Consider the following 13,436-nt stretch of genomic DNA (forward strand, 5'->3'; position numbering starts at 1 on the left):
GTGAAAAATGTGAATTAGTACGGCCATTATAAAAACAATTTGAAAATTTCTCAAAGGACAAAAACCAAAAGACTGCCATATGATCCAGTGATCCCACTACTGGGTATTTATTCAAATAAAATGATTCAATATTTCATGGTGACATCTGCACTTCTAAGTTTATTGCAGCACTATTCACAATAGGAAAGATAGGAGTCAACCTTCATGTCTAGCAACAAATGAATGCATAAAGCAAGTGGGGCATATATACATAATAAAATACTATTTGGGCAAAAATAAAATAAAATCCTGTCATTTGAATGGAACTGGAAGTTAATATATTATGTAAAATAAACTAAGCACAGAAAAATATGTGTATTTCCACTCAAATTTGAAAGCTAAAAAAGTGTTGTTCTTATGGAGAAGGAGTAAAATCATCTCATATCAGAGGTTGAGAAGGTTGTGTGTGTCAGGGTGTGGGTGTGAAGGAAGGTAGATTAATTGTGATAAACATACATTTAAATAGAAGAAATATATTTCACTGTTCAATGGCACAATAGAATGAGCATAGATAACAACAATATTGTGTATATTTCATAATAGCTGGAAGAGAAATCTGAAATTTTTCCAACCTAAATAAATAATAAACGTTTGAGGCGACAGATATTCTAAATATTCTTATATAATCATTACACATTTTTCTGGGTATTAAAATATTACACGTACCCTATAAATACGTACAAATATGTGTCAATAAAATAATAAATAACAAAGCTTCAAAGGACAGGCCCACTTTTTTTGTCAGGAGCTATTGCCACTGATGACTTTACCTTGAAGCCAATTCTCATTTACCATTTCGAAAATCCTAGGGCACTTAAGAATCATGCTAAATCTACTCTGCTCGTGCTCTATAACTGGAAAAACAAATCTTGGGTGACAGCCCATCTGTTTGCAGAATGATTTACTGAATATTTTAAGCCCGATTTTGAGACTAACTGCTCAGAATAAAATATTTCTTTCAAAATATTGTTGCTTTCAGACCCAAGGGGGCTGGTGGAGAGATACAAGGATATGAATGATGTTTTCGTGCGTGCTAACACAACATCATTCTGCAGCTCATAGATCAAGGAGTAATTCTAACTTTCAAGTCTTACTATTAAAGAAACACATTTTGTGTGTCTATAGCTGTCACAAATAGTGATTCCTCTAATGGATATTGGCAAACTAAATTTGAAACTTTATGGAGAGGAATTACCATTCTAAATGTCATTGTGAACATTCGTGGCTCATGGAAGAAGGTCAAAATGTCAACATGAACATGTATTCGGAAGAAGTTGATTCCATACTTTACGGATGACTTTGATGGGTTTCAGTCTTCAATGGAGAAAGTAACTGCCGATGGGGTTGATAGCAAGAGAATTAGAGTTAGAAGAGGAGACTGAAGATATGACTGAATTGCTGCAATCTCATAATAAAACTTGAATGGATAAGTAACTCCACTCATCTGGATAAGGAAAGAAAGCAGTTTTATGAGATGGCATCTACTCGTGGTGAAAATGCTGTGAACATTGGTGAAATGACAAAAAAAACATTTAGAATATCACAGAATAATAGTTGATAAGACTGGAACAGCTAGAGAGGATTGATCTCTATTTTGAAAGAAGTTTTACTGTGGACAAAACACTATCAAACAACATTACACGCTACAGAGAAATCATGGATTAAAGAAAGGGTCAATTTATGTGGCAAAATGTATCGTTGCCTCATTTTTAAGAAATTGCCACAGTCACACCAAACTTCAGCAATCATCACCATGATTAGTCAGCAGCCATCAATATTGAGGCTGTATCCTCCACCAACCAAAAGATTTTGACATGCTGAAGGCTCAGATGATCATTAGCATTTTTAGTAAGAAAGTATTTACTAATATACATACATTATTTAGACATAATACTATTGCACACCTCACAGACTTCAGTATTGTGTAAACATAATATTTATATGCACTGGGAAATTGTAACATTTTTGGGACTCTTTACATTATAATATTTGATTAATTGCAGTCATCTGGACCTGAACCCTCAACATCTTTAAGATATGATTGCATGTCTTTGAAGACACACACTTTAACATCTTTTTCATTAGTTGTATATTTACTAGAACTTCCATCAAGAAGTTTTATAGTTTTACAGTTATATATGTATATAATAGTTATATACGTATGAAGTTCTATATGAATAAATCTATGCATATATACAGTTATATATGTATATATGACTATATGTGTGTGTTTCTTCTTTTTCAATTTTTATTTTAAAATCAGGGAGTACATGTGCAGGTTTGTTACAAAGGTATATTACATGATACTGAGATTTGCAGTATGACTGAACTTGTCACCCAGATAGTGAGCATAGTACCTAATAGGTAGTTTTTCAGCTCTTGCTCTTTTCCCTCTCTTCCTCCTCTAGTGGTCCCCAGTGTCTATGGTTCCCTTCTTTATGTGCCTGTATACTCAATGTTTAGCATCCACTTATACGTGAGAACATGTGGTATTTAGTTTTCTCTTCACTTAGGCTAATGGCCTCCAGCTGCATTCAGGTTTCTGCAAAAGACATGATCTCATTCTTTTTTATGGCTTCATAGTATTTTATAGTGTCTATGTACCACATTTTCTTTATCCAATCCACTGTTGCTGGTTGGCACCTGGGTTGATTCCATGGTTTTTCCACTGTGAACAGTGCTGCCATGCACATATGGGTGCATGTGTTCTTTTGGTAGAATGATTTATTTTCCTTTACGTATATATGTTGGGGTCCGTGCCGGGGGTGGTGGAGAATGAAAGAACACACAAAAGACAAAGACACACAGAGAACATGGTGGCCGCACTCAGAGCCTCCGCCTCACTTTATTTATACTCCATAAACCCCACGTCAGCAGAAAGAATGCAATGCAAAACAAACTTTCTTTTCCCACATGTAACCTTCTACTCAGTTCCTTGTTTCTATGCTCTTCCTTATCTGCCCGCCTTCTTGGTGCCTACAGGAGTTCATTAAAAGTTCAATTGGAGATACTGTCCTTGAGCCCTATCTATTCTCAGCATACTGTTTTCAAAGGCCCCTGCATTTCCCCCTTTTTGTTTTTGTTTTGCCTCAATCCTAAAAAGGTAGCCCATATTTGTTCCTGTGTTTTCTTTTGTTTTTGGAGGCGACGGAGGGAGCATCGAATCACCAAAAGAAGTAGACTCAATCCAAGTGCCCAAAGCAATATACTTCCAGAGATTGTAGAAATCCATGTTTTCATCTGGGTCCATGGGTTAAAGGCAGCAAGGCGCTGACCCAGCTCTGCAGGGTTACGGTTCCAGATAACACATGTAATTGTTGTCGAAATGCTTTAGAAATGTTCTGAATGAGCTCTTGGATGTCCAAACTAATATTTTTATGGCCTACTAATAATTTTCGGATTACAGTCCAATTTTGAGAGATGTTAAAAGGTACAGGCGTTACACAAAATTGAGTGGAGTTCCAATCGCATTGTAATGTCATCCGAGTACTGAGTACAGTGAGCTGATCTCCAAGCCATGTTAATGCTTGCTCCATGTTGTCCAATCTTTCAGCAAGTTGAGAGTCAATGTTTCGTTGTTGAAGCCATAACCGGTGAGATTGTTCGTGCCATTGCTGCATAAATTCAGCATTTTGTATGCTTTGATGAAGAGCGAGTCCTGCTACAGTCACAGTGGAGGCGATGGCAACAAGACTCATCACCGAGGCAATTATAAGTCCAAGGGCACGGCAGGTTCGCTGAATAGAAGTCCAAATATAAGTTTCAAGAGGTGATGCCCCCCATGGTCACATAAGGTTAACAGGTAGCCAAATTTCCTTACGAGCCCTGAGGATATAAATATCCCCAGTAAAGTTGTGCCACCAGGAATGATTGAGGCAAGACAAAAATGTACACATATCTGTACAATTAACAATCCCCGTATCATTATCCCATGTCAAATTCCCTGCTAATAATAGGTAGGGCTCACGGACACAAGCAATAATGTATCAGGAGGTATTTCGATATAACTGAATATGAAAGGAGTTAGTTGGGTTAGAAAGATTAAGGGACATATTCCCCACAAAAGTGCTAATGGCATCGCCTGCAGCTAACAACTTCCAAAGATGACTCTGTACTTCAGGCCTCCTTCACGCCATACCAAGGTTTCATTACTGTTAGCAGCAATACTTTTATTTACCCAGTGTCATTTCAAAGGTATGTGACTAAATTTTATTTGAAAATCACCGTGCACTCTCCAATCAGTTATTTACATTCCATTGTATTCTAATAAAATCCGAGGTTTAGTTCCCCGACATTGTTGTCACTCCAGCACCTCAATATTAGGAGAAACCTCTAGAATAGGACAAAAAAGTAAAGAACTAGGAATAGTTTCATTACTATATACAGTATGATTATATTAAAAACTTCTAGTTACAATAATAACAGTATTAGCAGCCACATGACTATGATTATAACGAACAGCCCAGGCTTCATGCGATTTTCGGAGACAATGAGAACTATTTCCCATACATATTGGAAGTCCTTCCACTCCAAATTGATATGTGTTGTTTATAATTCCCGTTTCCCATTCTATATTGTCCTTGTCTATATAGGGGACGGCATCCAAGTAGTGTCATTGGTGAAAACCTTAATTTCCACCTCCCCTCAGGTGACTCCCTGATACAAGGGCGGAAAGGGAATATAAGTCCAATATTCATACAAAGCCTCACTAAGAGAAATAAGTCCCCCACCAAGGCATATCCAACAAAGGAAGAAATGCATGCTGAATCCAGTTTTCTTTTCAACAGGGTTTCAATCATCTTGTAGGAAACCACTCAGGTCCGCTCCCTGTAAGGACAAGAGCATAGCCCCGTCCCTGTTTAGAACTTGCCCTTGAACATACTTACCTTCTTCATTAGGATACCAAACCTTTAAACTGTCAGCGGGGACTATCACCGAGGGAGGTGAGGAAAGATGGGTTACGACAGCGGAATCTTGCAATTGTCTCCATTGATTCAAAAAAATTAAGGTAAAAAGAACCTTCAAAATCTGGTTTCAAAATCTGGTTTCTGGGGGGCTCATTTCCCCCTTTTTGTTTTGTTTTAATAGTTAAGTTTTTAAAGTTAAATTTGTGCGCTCAATGATGGCTTGACCTTGACTGTTGCCCGGGATACCGATGATATGTTGAATATTGTATTGCTGTAAGAAAACTTGTAATTTACGAGAGACATAGGCAGGGGCATGATTAGTTTTAAGTATAAGAGGAATGCCCATGATGGCAAAACAAGCTAAGAGATGTGTAATAACAGAATCAGCTTTCTCAGATGTCAACGGAGTGGCCCATTGAAAATAAGAAAAGGTATCAATGGTATGATGAACATACTTTAATTGTTCAAAAGAAGGGACATCTCATGGATTAACCCCAGGATGGAAGGATGGCATGCTCAAAGGAGCACAGGAAGGACAAGCTCGAATAAGAGAACGAGCTTGTTTATAAGTTAAATGAAACCGTCGTTGAAGGCCAGAACTATTAGTGTGATGTAGAGTATATTTTTGTTCTGCAGCATGTAGGTGGCCTATTAAAAGTGAATCAATCTGAGTATTACCATGAACTAATGGTCCAGGAAGTTGAGAATGAGAACGAAGATGAGTGATGAATAAAGGAGCTCGACGTTGGCTCAAAGTAGAAGATAACAAGGAAAAGAGTTTTTGAAGAGAAGAAGTAGCACAAAGAGGTAAAGTGGCCTGAGAAATATAAGAAGTAACATAAACAGCGTATTGAGAATCACTAACAATGTTACAACCAGTAGTAGGGAAATCAAGTAAGACCATCAGAACAGCAAACAATTCTCCCTGCTGCACCAAGGGATAAGGATAAACTGTAACTCGAGATTGGTGAACACTCCAATATCCAGCCTTATCATTGCTACTAGCATCAGTAAAATAGGTAGGACCTTGAACAGGAAATACAGAAATTGGTGAGAAAGGCAACACAGAATGTTGCCTAAAAAATGAAAAGATTGGAGACTTAGGATATTGGGTAGAAAATTGTCCAACAAAAGAAGCGCAAGCAACTTGCCAAGAATCACAAGTTGCAAGAAGATAAGTGATCTGACTATGAGTGAATTGAGAGATAATTAAGGAAGGATCTCCTCCCCAAAGTTGTCGACAGTGATGCCGTCCTTTGATGATCAGTTCAGCTAAACGATCGATATAAGTAGCCAAGCGTTTAGATATTTTATTGGACAAAAAGATCCATTTTAGTGGTCGATTAGTTTGATGAATCATTCCTGTGGGAGAAGGTAAAGTATGAACTAAACAAAAGGAAGGGCCTTTTGAAGTTGCTCTTCAACAAGCTGGAGTTCCTGTAAAGCCAAAGGAGTTAAATGGCGTGAGTTTTCCAAGTGACTGTCTCCTTCTAGAATAGAAAAAAGATGTTATAACTGATATGTTGGTATTCTTAAAACAGGACGCATCCAATTAATGTCTCCTAGAAGCTTTTGAAAATCATGTAATGTTTTTAAATGATCACGTCGAATTTGAATTTTTTGGGGTCGAATATTTTGTGCCCCCAAGGTATAACCTAAATATTGAATAAGAAAATCCAGTTAAATTTTTTCTGTGGCAATATTAAGTGAGTAGAAAGAAAGCTGAGTTTGTAATGATACAAAAGCATCTTGCGCTTTTCTCTGGTTTTAACTTTGTGGGATAAGGGCAGGATTAGGAAGACCGGGCTGTAAACTTTCCCTAGGTTAAATGTAAACATTTATAGTTTTAAGACAAGACAAAGATGGGAATTCCATGCAGAAGTACGTGGCTTTAGATTCCTCTCGGCCATTTGTTTTTTGACTTACTCTTTTAAAGTCCTAAGTATTTCTTTAAATAATGGTCACTGTTTCACCTAAATAGGAGTGGTGGCTATGAGTTTAAAGGATTGTAGCCCATTTTGAACATCATATTTTTGGCAGCTGAGGAAATATGAGGAATGTTTAAAAAAGCAGCAAATTGTTGTGAAAGATCTTGTTCCCAAAAATTAATATTGATAGGAACAATATAAAAATAAAAAAAAACACTTGACCTTGTTGACCTTTAGGACCGACACAGGTTAAAGGTTCTACATCTTGATAAACCACAGAAGCAGCACCCAAGCTAGTGAGTATAACTGAAACTTGTCTTTTTTCCCATTGTATAGGCCACTAATTTAAACAAATAATAGACATATTCACCCTCGTATCAATAAACCCTTTAAAAACTATTTCATTAATGTGCAATGAACATAAGGGCTTTTGATTAGAAACTAAAGTTTCCCAAAAAACAGTTTTTTCTGTGCTACCAAACCCTCCCTATTGAGAATACGTTCCCCTGCCTCTAGGCATATAAATTGTGAGACTTGAACCATAATAAGAATTTTATTAGTAACATCGTGTCCTTTTGGCAAAGGGCCACACACTCTAATAGCTAATTTATATACTCCTCTATTAGGAGACAAAGTATAAGGCTGAGTAATAGCTAAGTCAGCAGCGGCGCTCTGCTTAGTTGCCGCATAAAGCTGAGAAACTGGGGTAAGTTGTGGGATCCTTAAGGAGGACTTGAATTTATTCCTTAATGTTGTAGGCCATTGCTCACTGAATATTGTAGTAGACTTGTATTGTAATTGTTGGGGCCCCAAGCCTGTGGGCCCCGGCTCCCGTTTCCCAGGAGAGGAGACAGTAAATTTCCACTTTTATCAGTTTTAGAACGACATTTATTTGTCCAATGTCGACCTTTACCACAACATTTGTACACCTCTGAAGGCAGCTTTCTGCCTTGAGGGATAAAAGTGTTCAATTTTTATGACATTCTTTTTTGAAATGTCTAGGTTTACCACACTGAAAGCAAACACCTTGTTTGTTATTTCCTTTTAAGGCTTTAAACAAAGCTCCAGCAAATAATTGAGCATTATAAATAGCCCCTCCAACACTAACACAAGTTTTAATATATTTATCTAAATTGGCCCCATTGGCCTTTAGCGATTTTAACAATTTTTAACAGTCAGCATAAGCATTTTTAAAAGACAATGTTTGTAACAAAATTTTTGAAGCAAGGCCAGCACCCACAATTTTGAAGACAGCATCCTGAAGACGGGCTACGAAATATAGATATGGTTCATTTGTGCCCTGTAAAATCTTCACAGAGGAAAGGGAAGATTTTCCTGTTATCTCTACCTTATTTCAGGCCCTTAAAAACAAAATCTTGATTTGAGTAAGGGCAACATCATCTAAACCAGCCTGAGTATTAAGAGTAGCATATTGGCCCGTGCCTGTGAGTTGTTCCTCAGTGGGTCCAGGGGGATCACACATAACATTTTTCCTAGCCTGTACATGTGCCTTGTCCATTTACCAGCTGTGCAATTGTAACCACTGAGAACGATCAAGAGAAGCCTTCCCCAAAGTCTTCCAGTCTATAGGAATTATCAAATTTTCTGATGAAAAATATCAAGAAGACCAAGGATAAAAGGAGGTTGAGGTCCATAGTTAGAAATGGCAGCTTTCATTTCTTTTTAAAAATTTAATTTGTAAGGCATTAAATTGGACATTATTGCCACCATTTGAAAACTGAGCATTAGGAGCAAAAGAAGCACAAATAATTGGAAACAGATCCAGCTCCTTAAATTTTTTTTTTAATTAAAAGTATATATAATATATAATAATACTCATATCTCCAAATATAAAGAATCTCAACATATTAATAGGAAAAGGTAAATAACCCAACCAAAAGTAGCAGAACAAAGAAATGACAATAAACCTATATGTCTAACATCATTACTCACTAGGAAATATGTATATTAATACCAAATTGAGAATCATTACATACACAATACAATGGTTAAAATTTAAAAACACAGAAAATATCAAGAGGTAGTTAATGTGTTAAGCAACTCGAATACTCAACTTCTGTTTGGAGTGTAAATTGGTGGAACCTATGCACCCCTATAACATAACAATTTCCTAGCTGGGGTTATTAATACTATATTAATATTAATAGTTAATATTAATGTGCTTATTGACTATTGAAATACTCATAATATTTTAACAAACAATAAGATATACATATACACTGGTTTTGACATATTAAACAGGTGTTTAGTATAAATTTAAAGTATGTCTGATGTGAACAGGGCTTCAACTTTGCCAAACAAAGGTAAAGATAAGGAAGCCGGGGGGTTGGAGGCTCTGGAAAATCCTCTTTTAACAGGGCAGAAGGAAAAGAAACAGGGAAAGCTCGCAAAGGTGAATTAGAAGAATATATCTGTAATATTTGTTGAAGCATTTCCATAATACACTGCATGTCAGAATTTCCCTTAGAAGAAGGAAGAGCTGGCTTTTTCTCTTCTCCCCCTTTTGCTACCCCCCCCATCCTCTGTTATCCTGGCACAAATGGGCTCCATTTCAAATTTATTTATTTTATTTTTTATTTTTTTTTTCAAATCCTCAGATACCTTTCCTCCTGTGGCTACATTACCACACTCTGAATCAGTCTCAAGTAACTCTAATGTCTGAGTGATAGAGTCACACAAGGTCCACAATTTTAGAGGCATAATATCCCCTAACTGGAGAGCTCTAAGCAGAGTTTTTACTACCTGTAACCATTCTCTGCGATTCAGCTGCACTTTAGTCTGATACTGAAACCAGTAACAATGTTGTTCAACATGGGCAAACAATCGCTTCAAAGTCTTTTTCTTTTACTTCCACTCCTATAGACAGCAACAGTCCTCGAAACAGCCGTAAATATTCTGAGGCCAGAGAGATGGAATTCCCCATAATGAAAGCTTAAGAAGGTTCCCCTTAACAATATCTGGGCCTTACCCGCCCCTAGGGGGTTCCCCTTCTTGTTCTCCCCTACTCACCCGTGCTGACCCTGCTTGCTGCGCCACTTGTTGGGGTCCGTGCCGGGGGTGGTGGAGAATGAAAGAACACACAAAAGACAAAGACACACAGAGAACATGGCGGCCGCACTCAGAGCCTCTGCCTCACTTTATTTATACTCCATAAACCCCACGTCAGCAGAAAGAATGCAATGCAAAACAAACTTTCTTTTCCCACATGTAACCTTCTACTCAGTTCCTTGTTTCTATGCTCTTCCTTATCTGCCCGCCTTCTTGGCGCCTACGGGAGTTCATTAAAAGTTCAATTGGAGATACTGTCCTTGAGCCCTATCTATTCTCAGCATACTGTTTTCAAAGGCCCCTGCATATATACCCAGCAATGAGATTGCTGGATCAACTGGTAGTTCCACTTTTAGTTCTTAAAGAAATCTCCCAACTGTCCTCCACAGTGGCTGAATTAATTTCCATTCCGATTGATAGTGGATAAAGTGCTCCCTTTTCTCTGAAGCCCTGCCAATATCTTTATTTTCTCTGGTGATTAGTGATGATGAGCACTTTTTTCATATGTTTCTGGGTCACTTGTATGTTGTTTCTTGACGTGTCTATTCATATCTTTTGCTCAATTTTTAATGGAGTTATTTGCTTTTAGCTTGTTAATTTAAGTTCCTTAGAGATTCTGGAAATTAGACCTCTGTTGGATGTGTAATTTGTGAATATTTCTTCTATATATGATTTGTTTACTGCCTTGGTAGTTTATCTTGATATATGGGAGCTCTTTTTTATTTTTAATATTTATGTATGTATGTATGTATGTATGTATTTTGAGTTGGAGTCTCACTCCGTTGCCCAGACTGGAGTGCAGTGGCTGGATCTCAGCTCGCTGCAACCTCCACCTCCTGGGTTCAAGTGATTCTCCTGCCTCAGCCTGCCAAGTAGCTGGGACTACAGGCGTGTGCCACCACACCTGGCTAATTTGTATTTTTAGTAGAGGCGAGGTTTCACCGGGTTAGCCGGATGGTATCGATCTCCTCACCTCTTGATCTGTCCCCCTTGGCCTCCCAAAGGAAACTCTTTAATTAGGTTCACTTATCAATTTTTGTTTTTGCTGCAATTGCTTTTGAAGACCTAGCCACAAATTATTTGCCAAGACTGACACTAAGAGTATTTCCTAGATTTTCTTCTATAATTTTTATAGTCTGAGGTGTTAACGTTTGTCTTGAATTCATCTTGAGTTAATTTTTCTATATAGTTAAAGGTAGAGATCCAGTTTCATTCCTTGGCGTAAAGATGTCCAGTTATCACAGAGCCATTTATTGAGAAGAGGGTCTTTTCCTCATTTATGATTTTTGTTGAGTTTGTCAAAGCTATAGGTGTTCTGCTTTATTTCTGGATTCTCTATTTTTTTCCCTTGGTCTCTGTGTCTGTTTTTGTACCAGTACCATGCTACTTTGGTTACTATAGTCGTAATATAGTTTAAAGTCAGTTAATATGATTCCTTTGACTTTGTTTCTTTATCTTAGGATTGCTTGATACACATTGTAGAATTATAGTTACTTGTTAAACGCCTCACCCCCCAAAAAATGTCAGAAAAAAGCAATTACCACTGGACAAAAAGACTTAAAATGGTCATGGTTAAAGACCTGATGGGACATTATTATACTCCACAATCAAGAATAAAATTGGGTTATTTCTGTGGCATAACATTTTAACGTAAAAAACAAAATGATGACTAAAAACATTCAATTTCTAGGGAGCTTATACAGTTTTGGTGCAAATATATCAATAACATATTTACATAAATATTACTCAAATAATGTTAAATATAATTTATTGACAATTCTGTATAGTTTTAACATAGCAAATAAAGCTAATTAGTTTAATATATTTCTCCTATGTTTCCAGGGGCCCTTGTGAAATGTCCAAAAGTTAGTTTGAGGTTGAAAAGACTTAATTTAGTTCTTGGAATTTGATTTTGGAAAGTCTGCCAAATATGTAAAGGTTTAAAACACTTGATTATAACAGAATCACAGATCATTATGAGATCATAGTTATTAATTTTAACAAAACACCAAATAAAGATAGCAAGATACAGAATGTCTTTCTGTCTCTCTTCCCTCTTTTTCCTTTTCTTTTTCTTTGTTTTTGCAGTTGACTCAAAAAGTAAACAAAAACCTGTTACTGTATCTTATCAATATTACACAAATGGCCGGGCGCAGTGGCTCACGCCTGTAATCCCAGCACTTTGGGAGGTCAAGGCAGGCGGATCATGAGGTCAGGAGATCGAGACCATCCTGGCTAACATGGTGAAACCCTGTCTCTACTAAAAATACAAAAAATTAGCCAGGCGTGGTGGTAGGCGCCTGTAATCCCAGGTACTCGGGAGGCTGAGGCAGGAGAATGGCGTGAACCCAGGAGGCGGGGCTTGCAGTGAGCATAGATCCTGCCACTACACTCCAGCCTGGGCCACAGAGCAAGACTGTCTCAAAATAAAAAACAACATATGACACAAACATCATGCTTAAAAGAAAAACCAAGTTATAGTTTTATATCAATGTACTTTTGGATATTAAAGCTCAATTTTTAAAAACCTAATAATAAACTTGTTTAATCTTAGTGCATTTTATCACATGTAAAATTTCTTTATAAAATTTTATAACCTTTTATAATATTGATATTCATTCAGCTTTATATATGTAATTTATTTTTGTATTCTTTCATTCTGAAACAACTCTTCAATAACCTTTAAACACTACTACTTTTTCTTCAACAAAACCACATCCTCAGGCTTTCATTATATTTACCAAAAATATGTCTTGCTTTTCTTGTACACTTTGCATACCAAATTTTCCCCTTATTTCTAGTAGTTTTAATTACAGATGTCAATGACAATTTTAACTCTTAATGATATAGTTTGAATATATGTCCCTCCATGTCTCATGTTGAATTGTAATCCTTAATGTTGCAGGTGGGGCCTAGTGCAAAGTATTTAGGCCATGGGAGAAGATCTCTCATGGTTTGGTGCTATGCAAACAGTAGTGAGTGAGTTCTCAGGAGATCTGTTTTTTTTGTTTGTTTGTTTGTTTTTTAGGTGTGTGGCACCTCCCCCTTCTCTTTCTCTTGCTCCCACTCTCACCATATGACATGATTTGGCTGCATCCCCACTCAAATCTCATCTTGAATTGTAGCTCCCATAATCCCTACCTGTTGTAGGAGGGACCTAGTGGGAGGTAATTGAATCATAAGGGCAGTTACCCCCATGCTGCTGGTCTTGTAATAATGAGTGAGTTCTCACAAGATTTGTTTTCTGTTTTTTTTTTTTTTTTTTTGATACAGAGTCTAGCTCTGTCTCCCAGGCTGGGGTGCAGTGGGTGCAATCTCAGCTCACTGGAACCTCCTCCGCCTCCTGGTTCAAGTGATTCTCCTGCCTCCAATTCCTGAGTAGCTGGGACTACAGGCGCACGCCACCATGACTGGCTAATTTTTGTATTTTTAGTGGAGACAAGGTTTCACCATATTGGTCAGGATGGTCTTGAACTCCTGACCTCGTGATCCT

At 37.3% G+C, this 13,436-nt stretch overlaps 1 long non-coding RNA gene across 1 annotated transcript in view; it reads right to left on the reverse strand.

Annotated features, from left to right (window-relative positions):
- Window positions 1–10,244, reverse strand: part of LOC126954344 (uncharacterized) — a 105,891-nt gene extending 95,647 nt beyond the window's left edge. The window contains exon 1 of the long non-coding RNA XR_007725598.1: window positions 9,905–10,244. This is a non-coding gene — a long non-coding RNA (uncharacterized LOC126954344). The remainder of the gene's footprint in view (window positions 1–9,904) is intronic.
- Between the last annotated feature and the right edge of the window lie 3,192 nt (window positions 10,245–13,436).

The sequence above is a fragment of the Macaca thibetana genome, chromosome 5 (genome assembly GCF_024542745.1).
Source record: "Macaca thibetana thibetana isolate TM-01 chromosome 5, ASM2454274v1, whole genome shotgun sequence".
NCBI classification, from domain to species: Eukaryota; Metazoa; Chordata; class Mammalia; order Primates; family Cercopithecidae; genus Macaca; species Macaca thibetana.